The following is a 15,099-nucleotide window of genomic DNA, read 5'->3' on the forward strand; positions in this document are numbered from 1 at the left end:
TGATACCAGGTGGTAGAACCCTTGCAGATTCTAAACTTGGGGTTGATCTCTTTAGGGGATCGACCTCCTTGGAACTCTATAGGGGTTCCTCCCTCCAAGTTGCTGCTCAAAGGCTGCAGAAAAGATTCATCTATTGCTTAAGAAAAGAGAAGGAATACATAGCTATTTATAGGGCTTCTAAACCCTAACTCCTAATAGGACTCCTACTTAAGACTCTTACTTCTAACCAACTCCTAATAGGACTCCTACTCAAGACTCCTATTCCCTTACAACTCCTAATTCTTCTCTAAGAAAAAACCTCCTACATGAATATCCCTCTCAATTAGGACTCTCATAGCTAGAGTCCTAATAGAATGTCCCTCTCAATTAGGACTCTCTTAGCTAGAGTCCTAACATATAGGCAGCATCAAAATGAAAATTCCTTCTTTTCAAGGAAAGAATAATCCAGATGCCTATTTGGAGTGGGAACGAAAAGTGGAGATGATCTTTGAATGTCATAACTTCTCTGAAGAGAAAAAGGTAAAATTAGCCGCTGTTGAATTTTTTGATTATGTTATTGTTTGGTGGGATCAATTGTGTAAAGACAGGCATAAAAATGGTGAAAGGCCCGTGGAGACTTGGTTGGAGATGAAACAAATCATGAGGAGGAGATTTGTCCCTAGCTATTACTATAGGGATTTGCATCAACGGCTGCAAACCTTGACCCAAGGTTCCATGAGTGTTGATGAGTATCACAAGGAGATGGAGATAACCATGATAAGAGCTAATGTGGATGAAGATCGTGAGGCCACCATAGCTCGATTCCTAAGTGGATTAAACAAGAACATTGCTAATCTTGTAGAATTGCAACATTATGTGGAGATTGAAGACATGGTGAATGTGGCCATGAAGATTGAGAGGCAACTCAAAAGAAAAGGTGCAAGGTATGATTCAAAACCTTATTTGGGTCTTCTTCTTGGAAATCGAATTGGAGTAAAAAGGATGATAAACCCATTGTTAAGCCTAAAATTGATGAGACTAAAGGTAGAAATGAATTAGGTAGCAAGGGTAAAGGCAACCAAGCGAGACTATAGGCGACTTGTACACCCGTTTCACGGATGTCGTCAATAGTTTAAGAGCTCTTGGAAAATGTTTTTCGGATTTTGAACTCGTAAACAAGATTTTGCGTTCTCTTTCTAAGAAGTGGGATTCAAAAGTAACTGCAATACAAGAAGCTAAAAACCTAAACAACTTACCACTTGAAGAACTAATTAGTTCGTTGATGACATATGAAATGGTGCACAATGCACATGATGAACATGATGAACAAAATCACCTTTCAAAGAACAGGAAGGATTTGGAACTCCGGACAAATGAATATCACTTGAGCGATGACTCAAGTGATGAGGACAATGATAAACTTGAACTTTGAACACTAAATCTTAATAAGTTTATTAAACAAAAATCTAAAATAAATAATAAACTTGAACGAAGAAAGAGGCCAAAGAAGAAGAACACAAAGTGGGATGAATCGAGCTCCTCCGAAGACGAGGAGAAAATCAAGAAAGGCGAGGTGGCAAACTACACCTTAACCGCTTTCAATGATGAGGTAATCGAAATCCCCCTAATTTATTTTGAAATTACTTGATGCTTTCATGATGTATTTTCTTTTTTAGTTTAAAATTAATTTTCTTAAAAATTACATGTTTTAAAAAAATTATGATCATGCTAAGTAATTTCGAAAATGATAATATTGTATATTTTATGATAAACAAATAAAATGATCTTGATTGAAAATATGAAATCATGGTTAAGAAGTAATAATGTGTATTACATTGATTTCCATTGTTATTTCTTGATTTTGATTAAAAAAATCATGTTTGATTTGAAGAAATGCATAATGATGAAATTAAATATTTTGATTAACAATTTTATGCATGAGATTTTAAGGTATACATGATGATAAGCATGTGTGATTTTCATGAGTGTATTTGAAAAACTATGGCAAAAATGTGCTCGAATGCATGAACTTGTTAAGATTATTTTTCGGACTTTCTTGATTCAATGTTCAAATCACTTAATTGACACGGGAGTGTCTAATTTACTACAATCTGATTATATGAGCCTTGATTATGATCTAGTATCTTTTTCAGTCAATAATGATGTCTCATAATCTTTATCTCAGCACACTAAAATATGACAACTCATCAGCATATTCTCTGCACAAAGTTAAAGCTGTTTCAAGGTGCTTTTCTTCAAGACAAAGGAATGCATTAAAGGAGTTGGTTGGCAGCTGTAAACATTTCTTTACTACCAATGAGTGCATTAAAATAGTTGGTTAGTAGCTGTAAACACTTAATTTCGAAATTCCCTATGCATGAAGGGTTGTTTCATGCACTAGTATTTATTTTGGTGTTTAGGACTTAGAAAGGATTTTTTAGAAACTGATGATATCTGGGCAGAAGCTCTTAGAGAACCCCTTAAACTCTGTATCTCTTGGATGCGTCCTTGAGTGGTGAGTCTTTTATTTTCTAGTTCTGTATCCTCGTTTAATTTCCGTTGGGTGGTGAACTTTCTGTATCCCATTGCGATTTTAAACTTGGTGGTGAGCTACTTTTCGTTTTTATCTAAGCTGCTTCATTAGTGCTTCTGGTATCAGTTCTTCCTTGCCTACTGTGACATTTTCTATCTGAACAAATTTTCCATCGGTGTTATTTGGAAATCCATTCTGCATTTTTACCCTCCCCGGTATCAGTTTGGTATCAGAGCTAAAGGCTAGAGATCATGGCAAGGCGGAATGGAAAAGGTGTAGTTGGTGAAGGTAGTGACCATGGAGATGATGCTGAGTCGTTGAGGCTGTAGCTGCAAAAATTGCTGCGTAGCCTACAAGAAAAAAATGAAATAATCGACGAACTTCAATGTAGACACAACCAGCATGAAAATGACACTCGAGAGTTTACTTCTGATGATGAAACACCTCATATTCCAAGGGAGTCAAGAAGATGTCGGAGAAGAAATGAAGTCCAAGACGAGTGGCAGAATAAATATAATCCCAGATTTGATATTCCAGAATTTGAAGGGAAAATAAATGTTGATGACTTTATCGATTGGCTTAATACAGTAGAAAGAATCTTCGATTTTCATGAACCACCAGAACAAAAGAAGGTCAAACTTGTGGCACTCAAACTCAGGCGGAATGCATCTTTTTGGTGGGAAAATCTGAAGAAACAAAGAGAACGTGAGGGGAAGAGTAAGATCGTTACATGGGAGAAAATGAAAAGGGAGCTAAAGAGAAAATATTTACCTGATAATTATAGACAAGAGATCTTTCTCAAAATACATGATTTCAAGCAAAAAGATCTTAGTGTGGAGGAGTACACTGCAGAATTTGATAATTTGATGTTAAAAGGAAAGCTTGTGGAACCGGAAGAGCAAACAATTGCAAGATACTTAGGAGGTCTGAAGTATGAGATTGCTAAAGTTGTTCAGCTACAGCCATATTGGTCTTTAAATGATGTGAGCAAGCTGGCATTAAAAGTTGAAAAGCAACAGAAGTTTGAAAAGAGTTTTCGGTATGGCTCAAAAGAAGGCTACACAAAAGGAGGAAGTTCCAAGCCTACTGTCCAAAGCAAGGTGATATCGAAGGTGCAAGAAAAGGGTGAAGAGTCTGTTGTGAACAAAAAAACACCTAATGCTTCTACCCCAAGTGGCCGAAAATGCTTCAAATGTCATGGTTTTGGGCATATTGCTTCGGATTGTCCAAATAGGAGGATTGTAACTTTGGTTGAAGATCATAGTGATGGAGGCGAAGATGAAGCTGACGACGAACCAAAATACGATGATGATGAGGAAGAGATTACTTATGCTGATCATGGTTTGTTTATTGTATTGCAACGTAGTTTACAAGTGTCATATGTGGCCGACGATGAAAGTTGGGTGAGAAAAAATGTGTTTCACAGTAAATGCACTTCTCTTGGCAAGGTGTGCTTGGTGATCATCGACAGTGGCAGTTTTGAGAACGTGGTTTCATTGGAGTTGGTGCAGAAGCTGAAGTTGGATACGATCCCTCATCCACATCCATACCAATTATGTTGGTTGCAAAAAGGAAATGACATCAAGGTAACTAAAAGATGTTTAGTTTCATTTTCTATTGGCAAGTATTATAAAGATAAAGTGTGGTGTGATGTTACCCCTATGGATGCTTGTCATTTACTATTGGGAAGACCTTGGCATTATGATAGAAGAGTGTTGTATGATGGTTATAAACATACTTATTCTTTTAAAGTGAATAAAAAGAAGATTATCTTAGCTCCATTACAACCTTCCGAAATCAGTGCGCCAAAGAAGGAAGTTAGTGCTTTTATTTCTTATAGAGAATGCAGATATGAATTGGACAAGGGCGGTCATGTTTTGACCCTAATGGTAGTAGAGGAGAATGAACAACATAAGGAGACATCGAAAATCATGCAACCAATCCTAGAAGAATTTCAAGATGTTATACCGGAAGAGATTCCACATGGCCTTCCACCTTTGAGAGACATTCAACATCACATTGATCTTATTCCGGGGGCTGTTCTACCTAATAAGGCTGCGTACAGAATGAGTCCTAAAGAACATGAAGAACTTCAAAGGCAAGTTGATGAATTAGTGAAAAAGGGGTTAATTCGGGAGAGCATAAGTTCTTGTGCAGTTCCCGCCTTGTTGGTGCCTAAGAAAGATGGTTCTTGGAGAATGTCCGTGGACAGTCGAACCATCAACAAAATCACAGTAGACTATCGCTTTCCTATTCCAAGGTTAGATGATTTACTTGATCAATTGTGTGGTGCTTATATTTTCTCTAAAATTGATTTGAGGAGTGGCTATCACCAAATAAGAATGAGGCCCGGAGATGAGTGGAAAACAGCGTTTAAAACTAGAGAAGGCTTATATGAATGGTTGGTTATGCCATTTGGACTATCTAATGCTCCTAGCACATTCATGAGATTTATGAATCACATACTTAAGCCATGCATTGGAATATTTGTTGTAGTTTATTTTGACGATATATTGGTGTACAGCAAGAGTAGAGAGGAGCATATGAGTCATCTGAAAGAGATCTTTCTTATTTTGAGGCAGCAAAAACTTTATGCTAATCTAAAGAAATGTGATTTCTTTACTTTTAGTGTGGTGTTTTTGGGGTATGTTGTTTCAAAAGATGGAATCATGATGGATCAAAGTAAGGTTGAAGCTATTCTCAATTGGCCAACACCTGCTTCATTACATGATGTGAGGAGTTTCCATGGCTTAACATCTTTTTATAGAAGATTCATCAAGAGTTTCAGCTCTATTGTCGCTCCAATCACCAAATGTCTGAAATGTGATAAATTCAAATGGACTAATGAGGCTAATGATGCTTTTGAGCTTTTAAAAAGAAAGGTGACCGAAGCTCCTATCTTAGTTCTACCAAATTTTGACAATGTGTTTGAGATTGAATGTGATGCATCTAATGTGGGAATTGGTGCTGTTTTGAGTCAAGACAAAAAGCCGATTGCATTTTTTAGTGAAAAGCTGAATGATACAAAAAGAAAATACTCTACCTATGATAAGGAGTTCTATGCCATATATCGAGCTTTATCTCATTGGAGTCAGTACCTTCTTGCCAAGCCATTTGTGCTATATTCAGATCATGAAGCATTAAAGTTCATAAATCACCAACACAAACTAAACAAGAGGCATGCAGCTTGGGTGGAGTTTTTGCAATCTTATAACTTTACAATTAAGCACAAATCTGGTGTTCAAAATGTGGTTGCTGATGCATTGAGCAGAAAGCATTCTTTATTATCAGCAATGGAAGTCAAAGTTGTTGGATTTGAGACGTTCAAAGATCTCTATGAGAATGATGTGGATTTCGGCTCAATATGGCAGAATTGCAAATCAGGTTCCTTTCAACAATTTTCGATCTTTGATGGTTTTCTTTTTCGAGCTAATGCTTTATGTGTTCCATCTTGTTCTTTGAGACAAGTAATTCTGGCTGAAGCTCATGGTGGTGTTTTGGGTGGACATTTCAGTAGAGATAAAACTTTAGCTCTTATTCAATCAAACTTCTATTGGCCTAAGATGTTTAGAGATGTGGAAAGACATGTAAAGCAATGTCGAGTGTGTCATTTGGCAAAAACAAGAACTCAAAATTCTGGTTTGTACACTCCATTGCCAGTGCCAAATGCTCCCTGGGAGGATGTGAGTCTTGATTTTATTTTGGGACTGCCAAGAACTCAAAGGAATAAGGATTCTATCATGGTTGTTGTTGACAGAAATTCAAAAATGTCTCACTTTGTTCCATGCAATAAATCAAATGATGCATCTCATATTGCTGATTTATATTTTAAAGAGATTGTTAAATTGCATGGTATTCCAAGAACTGTGGTGTCTGATCGAGATTCAAAATTTGTTAGTCATTTTTGGAGAACTCTTTGGAGGAAGCTGGGTACTTCTTTGAATTTCAGCAGCTCACATCATCCACAAACCGATGGGCAAACTGAGGTAACAAACCGAAGCTTGGGAAATTTGCTTAGAAGCTATGTTGGCAAGAATATTAAGCAATGGGATGTCATTCTTCCACAAATTGAGTTTGCCTATAATCGTTCTATGCATCATAGTATCGGTAAGAGTCCTTTTGAGGTTGTTTATGGTGCTAATCCTGTTAGTCCTTTGGACTTAATCCCTCATCCTACAACAAAGCAATTTAGGGGAGATGCTGATGAAAGAGCTAAGCAGATAAAGAAGCTGCATGAGGGTGTGAAAGCAACCATTGAGAAGCAAAATGAGAGGTACATGCATGCTGCCAACAAACACAGAAAACATGTGGAGTTTAATGCAGGTGATTTGGTCTGGATTCATCTAAGGAAGGAGAGGTTTCCACCAGGCAAATTTGGAAAATTGAAACCAAAGGCTGATGGTCCATTCAAGGTGCTTAAGAGAATTGGCAGAAATGCTTATGAGATAGAGCTACCTGAAGATTACAGAGTATCCCCAATATTTAATGTGGCTGATTTGAGTCCTTTTTATAATCATGTTGATGAATCAAACGAAGACTTGAGGACAAGTCTCATTCAACCGGGGGAGATTGACACGGGAGTGTCTAATTTACTACAATCTGATTATATGAGCCTTGATTATGATCTAGTATCTTTTTCAGTCAATAATGATACCTCATAATCTTTATCTCAGTACACTCAAATATGACAGCTCATCAGCATATTCTCTGCACAAAGTTAAAGCTGTTTCAAGGTGCTTTTCTTCAAGACAAAGGAATGCATTAAAGGAGTTGGTTGGCAGCTGTGAACATTTCTTCACTACCAATGAGTGCATTAAAATAGTTGGTTAGTAGCTGTAAACACTTAATTTCGAATTTTCCTATGCATGAAGGGTTGTTTCATGCACTAGTATTTATTTTGGTGTTTAGGACTTAGAAAGGATTTTTTAGAAACTGATGATATCTGGGCAGAAGCTCTTAGAGAACCCCTTAAACTCTGTATCTCTTGGATGCGTCCTTGAGTGGTGAGTCTTTTATTTTCTAGTTCTGTATCCTCGTTTAATTTCCGTTGGGTGGTGAACTTTCTGTATCCCATTGCGATTTTAAACTTGGTGGTGAGTTACTTTTCATTTTTATCTAAGCTGCTTCGTTAGTGCTTCTGGTATCAGTTCTTCCTTGCCTACTGTGACATTTTCTATCTGAACAAATTTTCCATCGGTGTTATTTGAAAATCCATTCTGCATTTTTACCCTCCCCGGTATCATTAATTGCCATGATGATTTTACACTATTACATGCCTTAATAACATGTTGGAAATTATGTATTTTGGATACAAAATTTTTATGATTATGAGCATGTTTTATCTTCATGATTGAACTTGAAAATCTATAGCAAAACCTTGTCCGAATGCATGAAAGTGTTAAATTTCATTTTCGGATTTTCTTGATCATAATAGTTTATTTTTGAGAATCTATTGATCTTGATGGTTTTATGATGAAATTCATTTTTCGATCCTAAACGTTGATGCATGTTTAACATAAATGAAAAAGCATGCTAACATTAAATCAATCACTTAAAATGAAATACTGAAAAAAAGGAAAAAATGTATTATCAATGAAATCATGAATCTACTTATGTTACGAATTTTGTGAACCATAAAAATGATTTTTGGTGATTTGAATTTGAATGAGTTTTATCCAAAATCATGATCTTGGTTTCGTGATATTTACAAATTAAGATTTATTATGAATCAAGATTTTTTCATTAATCATTCTCCTAAGATTTTCTTTTGATTAATTATGGAGTAGGTTTTTCAAAAAGAAATCATGTCTTTTGGTATTCACATGTTCTAATCTTTCATGATATGATTTTTATGCAATTCCTTGTATTCATGAAATGTTTATCTCATCACCTAATAATTCTTCTTGATATTCCTTATGTGATGATAAGAATACATGAAATATTCATTAATTTGTTTTGATGTATACAAATAAGAAGTTTCGATCATGTATGGTAGAATGTAATTTGACAAATTTAGTACCATCATGTTGCAAAATAAATGATGATTAGGAATCATGCATTAATGATAATTGTATATTTTATGATTTGGCATGATGCATGCAATGATGAAATATTCATGAATTTGAAATGATGCATGCAATACTTATGACAATGATGTACATGATGTATTGCATATGATATGTATCATGAATGCTTTAAATGATGAATGTTTGGTATCATGATCAACATGTTGATAAATGCTTAAAAATTTTAATGTTTGAGTATCATGTATGATATACCCATTAATGATGATTGATTTATTTTTCGGTATCATGCATGAAAAATTAGGTTTTTGAAATTGTGTATGTTTTAATTTGAATATATAATGATGCACAAATAAAATTGATACTTACCTTTGTCATAATCTGAAAATTGAAAAAAAAAAAGGGGTCTTCCCTTCTTTTTGACAATGACAAAGGGGGAGCAAGAATTTCTAGCGTGAACATCATGAAAAGAGGTAAACTAGCTAGCTTACACAATTCAAGATGAAAGCAAAAATTACACTCCTCTAAAGAGATGATGCAAATGTAACACTTGCCAAATTGTTTGCTTGCCTCATGTAAAACATTATCTCTTGCTAGTTTGGAATTTTGCTAGCTTGCACTTTGCAAAGAAAGCAAAAATGACACTTCTCAAAAGAGAAGAAAGAGCTTGTTATCTTGAACATCATAAGCTTGCAAAACAAAAATTGCAAAAGTGCTATCTTGCGTATCTCAAGAAGCAAAACTTGCAACTTGCACATTGCAATAGGAAGCATGAATCATAAGCTTACACAAGAAAGCTATCTTGCATTTGCTTTCGAAATTTTTGCTAGCTTGTATGTAGTAAAACTTGCATAGCATAAAAATTGCTGGCTTGTAGTATAAAGAGAAGCAAATAGTTGCTATCTCAAGAAAATTAAACATGCTAAACTTACACCTTGCAATGGAAGCAAAATTGCAAGCTCAAACATTACAAAGGAAGCAAAAATTTGCTAGCTTGCAACTTGCATATTTCAAGAAGCAAGAGTTGCCTTCTTGAACATCTCTAAATTGCTAGCTTGCAAGTTCTAAAATGTTGTAACATTGCTAGCTTGCATGTTCTAAAAGTGCTATCTTGTATGCTGTAAAACTTGCATATCTAAAACTTGATAGCTTGAATGTTCTAAGCATGATGTAACATTTACTAAATTTTCTGGCTTCAAAACTACATGATGAGAAAACTTGATATTATGTTTTTCATGTAATAAACTAATATTCCGAATACAAGAATAGTTGGACTTCTCCTTTTTGTAAATGACAAAGGGGGAGAAGTATGATGTTATGCATAAGTTCATGATGACGTGTTGCAAGTATTCATGATGAATATTGCAATGACTTGAATTCAGTTTGAATTCAAGGTTCTATCAATATGGCATATTGATAGGGGGAGTTTGTTTAAACTCCGGGAGTTAAGTTTAACTCCGTCATCAAGTGGTTGTCTTCATCAAAAAGTGGGAGATTGTTGAATCTCGTATTTTGATGATGAAACTACTTGATATATGTTTATGATTTAATTTATATTTTGAGTAACGCAGGATGCTTCGATTAGGATGAGACAATTAAAGCAGGAAAATCATGTTGTGCCGGAGGAACATGTCAGAAGATTGGACATCGGGCCGGTGGATCGGTCGACGTATCGACAGAAGGCTTCGGACCGTAGACTCAGGCATCAGGCCAAAAAGAGCGGGTATTGTGCCACGGATATCGGAGTTGCAGAGTCAACTGGCCGATTGGGTAATAAGCTGCAGGAGAGGATGATGCGCCGAAGAATCGGACGAAGTGTCGAGGGACCAATGACATGCCGGACAACTTGGTTAATTGCTTAGGATTAATTGTCTCGATCGAAGTTTTGTTTTAAGTGTGTAGGATTAACTACGATGAAAATAAGATATGCAACAGGAGTTGCACCGGAGTCAAGACAATGATCACGTTGGGAGTTCGAGAGTTCGACGGAAGTTCGGACAGTCGTCGGAGGTTCTACGGGAACAAATCCGAGAAGTCCATGAGCTTGCCAAAGAAGCTCGTCGGAACTCGCCAAGTGGATCGTCGCAAATCCAGGAGTTTGCCGGAAGTCCGCAGGAGCATCACCGAGGGTTCATCGGATGATCGACGGAAGTTCGCCGGAAGCTCGCCGGAAGAAGCGATTGACGCATCGGAGCAAGTTGCAGTAAATATCTTAGGAAAAATCATAGTTAGCACAATGATTAAGTTGGAAATGCGAGGTGATCCAATTAACTTAATCTTGGGGCAATTGGGCCCCTAGAAAAACCCAAATTGGGCCGAATGGATCAACCCATTCGGACCCTGATTTCTGCCAGGCGGTTCAACCGCCCTTGACAGAGGTGGCACTGCCTGGGCTCGGTCTCCGAGCTTTGGCTGAGCGGTGCAATCGCCTCAATCAGGCGGTGGCACCACCTGAGCTTAGTCTTCGAGCTTTGGCAGGAGGTGCAACCGCCCCTGACAGAGGTGGCACCGCCTGGGCTCGCTCTCCGAGCTCTGGCTGAGCGGTGCAACCGCCTCAGTCAGGAGGTGGCACCGCCTGAGCTCGGTCTTTGAGCTCTGGCAGGAGGTGCAACCGCCCTTGATAGGAGGTGGCACTGCCTAGAGGCTCAGTCTTCGAGCTCTGCCAGGCGGTGCAATCGCTCTAGTTAGGCGGTGCAACCGCTAGATCCCGAAATTCCGGGAATTGACTTTTTTGAGCTCCAAATTCAAACTGGGTTGGGGCCTATAAATACCCCACCCATTCAGCACTGAAAGGCAACATACAAACACCGAAATCCTGATCTTATTCTATGATTCTTAGAGCTCAAAATTGTTGTAAAGGACAAAAGTTCTTCTCCCTCTTTTCTTCCAAGTTCTGATCTTTAAAGAGAGGAGAGAAAATTCTGTAAGGGTTGTCTCCTAAGCACGTCAAAAGGAGTGAAACTGTAAAAGGGTGGTTGGCCTCCGCCTATTGAAGGAAGGCCTCTAGTTGATGTCGGTGACCTCGTCGGTGGAGGAAGCCAAAAGTGGAGTAGGTCAAGATTGACCGAACCACTCTAAATCTCGGTTTGCATTTACTTTGAGCATATTATCTTTACTGCAAACCTCCTCAAATGCTTACTGCTTTCTGCGCATATACGATTGGGTTTTAAGCTTTGCACTTTCCGAATCGGCGTTTAGACGTAAATCAGTTTTATCATATGATCATCATATTTCAGTTTGCGCTTACGTTTTGATTTCTATCATAACTGCAAACTGCCTTTATATCCTTGCTTTAACTGCATCTTGCTTAATCAAGTGATTTACGAATCAGCATTTAGACGTAAATCAGTTTTTTCGTACGAATATCATATTTCAGTTTGCGCCTACTATCTGATTTGAACTATAACTGCAAACTGCATTTATATCTTTGCTGCATCTCGCTTAATCAAAAGTTAAAGTGATTTACGAATCAGCTTTCTTACTGAAATCACTTTTATCGTACGAACACTTTTTAATCGTCGAAAGTTTTTCGCTGCACTAATTCACCCCCCCCCCCTCTTAATGCTCTTGATCCTAACAAAACCTACTAGTGTTAGTGATGTTAGAAGTTTTCATGATCTTGCTAGCTTTTATAGAAGATTCATTAAGGATTTTTCTACAATTGCTGCACCATTAACTGAATGCATAAAAAAGAATATGGGATTTAGATGGGGTGAAAAACAAGATGATGCTTTTAACTTGCTTAAAGACAAACTCAATTCAGCACCTTTGCTTGCTTTACCGAACTTTGCTAAAACTTTTGAGATTGAGTGTGATGCGAGTGGAATAGGAATTGGAGGAATCTTAATGCAAGAAGGCAAACCCATTGCATTCTTTAGTGAGAAGCTAAGTGGAGCAAGTCTTAACTACCCAACATATGACAAGGAGTTTTACGCTTTGGTAAGAGTGTTAGAGACATGGCAGCACTATCTTTGGTATAAGGAATTCATTATACAAACTGATCATGAGTCCTTGAAATATCTCAAAGGACAAGGAAAACTAAACCGTAGGCATGCAAAATGGGTGGAGTTTATTGAATCCTTTCCATACATCATCAAGTATAAACAAGGTAAGGAAAATGTGGTTTATTGGGTTTTGAGTATATTAAAAATTTATATAATTCTGATCATGATTTTGCTAATGTTTATGGGGCATGTGAGAAAGGGGGTTTTGATAAGTTCTTCAGGCATGATGATTTTCTTTTCAAAGAAAATAAGTTGTGTATTCCTTAAAATTCAATGAGAGAATTACTTATGAGAGAGGCACATAGTGGAGGTTTAATGGGGAATTTCGGGATTAGAAAAACTTTAGATGTGTTAAGTGATCATTTCTTTTGGCCGCACATGAAAAGAGATGTTGAGAGATTATGTGAGAAATGCATTACTTGTAAACAAGCTAAATCTAAAGTAATGCCTCATGGATTGTATACTCCTCTTCCTATAACTAGTGAGCCTTGGGTTGATATATCCATGGACTTTGTCTTGGGTTTACCAAGGTCAAAAGGAGGGAGAGATTCTATTTTTGTTGTTGTTGACAGGTTTAGCAAGATGGCACATTTCATTCCTTGCAACAAAACAGATGATGCAACACATGTTGCGAGGCTGTTCTTCAAAGAAATTGTAAGATTATATGGCATTCCAAAGACAATTGTGAGTGATAGAGATGTGAAGTTCCTTAGCCACTTTTGGAAAACACTTTAGAGCAAGTTGGGTACAAGGCTATTGTATTCAACCACTTATCACCCACAAACAGATGGACAAACGGAGGTGGTAAATTAAACTTTATCAACACTTTTGAGGGCCATAATTCAAAAGAATTTGAAAAATTGGGAGGAATGTTTGCCACATGTGGAGTTTGCTTATAACAGAAGTGTGCATGCTACAACAAACCATTCCCCATTTGAAGTTGTGTACGGGTTCAATCCATTAACTCCTATGGATTTGCTACCTTTACCTCTGGAAAAGGCCAATTTGGATGGTAAGCAAAAAGCTGATTTTGTCAAAGCATTGCATGAAAGGGTCCAGACACAAATCGAAAAGAAAACTCTATAATATGAGAAACAACACAACAAAGGCCGAAAGCAAGTAGTATTTGAACCTGGTGATTGGGTTTGGGTACACTTAAGGAAGGAAAGATTTCCTAACCAAAGGAAATATAAACTAATACCAAGAGGAGATGGTCCATTTCGAGTCTCTCAAAAAATCAATGACAATGCATACAAGTTGGAACTACCGGGTGAGTATGGTAATGTTAGTGCAACCTTCAATGTTTCTGATTTATCTTTGTTTGATGCAGGTGATGAAGACACTGATTCGAGGATGAATCCTTTCAAAGAAAGGGGGAATGATATGAATGAGCAAGTTGATTATAATTCTGTCAAAGACCCTTTAACTATTCATCGAGGACCAATGACAAGAGCGAAAACTAAAAGGATGAAAGAAGCCTTAACTTGTTTATTAGAAGGCATTTGGAAGGAACAAGCTAGTCAAAACTTGGTCAAGGTTCTATGGATACAAGAAGAGCCTAAAATAATCAACTTGATTCAAATAAGTCAAATCATGAAGAGAAAGTCTAACTTGGAGAGAATGATGAATTTTTAGCCATCTTTGAAGAATAAAGGTCATTTAGCCATATTGGACCATATTAGGAATTATGGGCTTATTAATGAATAATTATTCAAAACAATTCAATGTAGATTCATAAGTAATCTACATTCATGCATTAGGAATATGAATATCATTTAATATATACATTCCTTTTGTACTTGGCCTTTGTACTATATAAACAAGACTGAATCTCTTTGTAAGGGGACATTGAGAAGTATATTCAACTTACAACACCGGTGAGTGTTTTGTTTTTAAGTTCATGCATGAACTTTGGACTTATCAAGCATTTCTGTTTGTGGTGTTCAAAACCCAAGAAAAATCTTTGTTTTTCCTTTTAACTTATCAAGCTTCTTAGTTTGTGGTGTTTTAAGGGAATCAAAGTACTATTCTAATTACTTCATCAAATTTAAATTGATTATGTGATTAGAATAGTTTTCCTAACTTCAATCTTGAATGATCCATCTTGTTTCAAATCGTTGGAGGGGGTCAATTTGCATTCCATATGTATCATAGCTCTTTAGCTATCGGGGTATATGGTTGCTAAGTTGAAGATTTCCATCATTTGGTATCAGAGCTCGGCTCAAGTTTGAGGTTTGCGTATCTATTTATTTGCTATCTTTTAGATTTTTTTTCTTTTCTCTTCTTCTTCTTTTTGGCCAATATCTATAATTATTGTTCTTCTTTCATCTTCATTGTTGTGCTTCTTGCGTTATTACTATTCTTATTTATAATTCTGCACTTTATGGTATAAAAAAAAGATCAAAAAGTCAAAAAAAAGAGAGAGAAAATCAAAGGCTAAAAAAAAAAGAGGGAAAATCAAGGTCAAAAAAAAAAAAAGAGATCAGAATTACAAAAAAAAAATTTGCGAATTCAAAGAATGCTTGCAAGTTACAGAATTTGATCTTTGTTCATTTGAATT

This window comes from Musa acuminata, chromosome BXJ1-8, assembly GCF_036884655.1.
Source record: "Musa acuminata AAA Group cultivar baxijiao chromosome BXJ1-8, Cavendish_Baxijiao_AAA, whole genome shotgun sequence".
Lineage (NCBI taxonomy): Eukaryota > Viridiplantae > Streptophyta > Magnoliopsida > Zingiberales > Musaceae > Musa > Musa acuminata.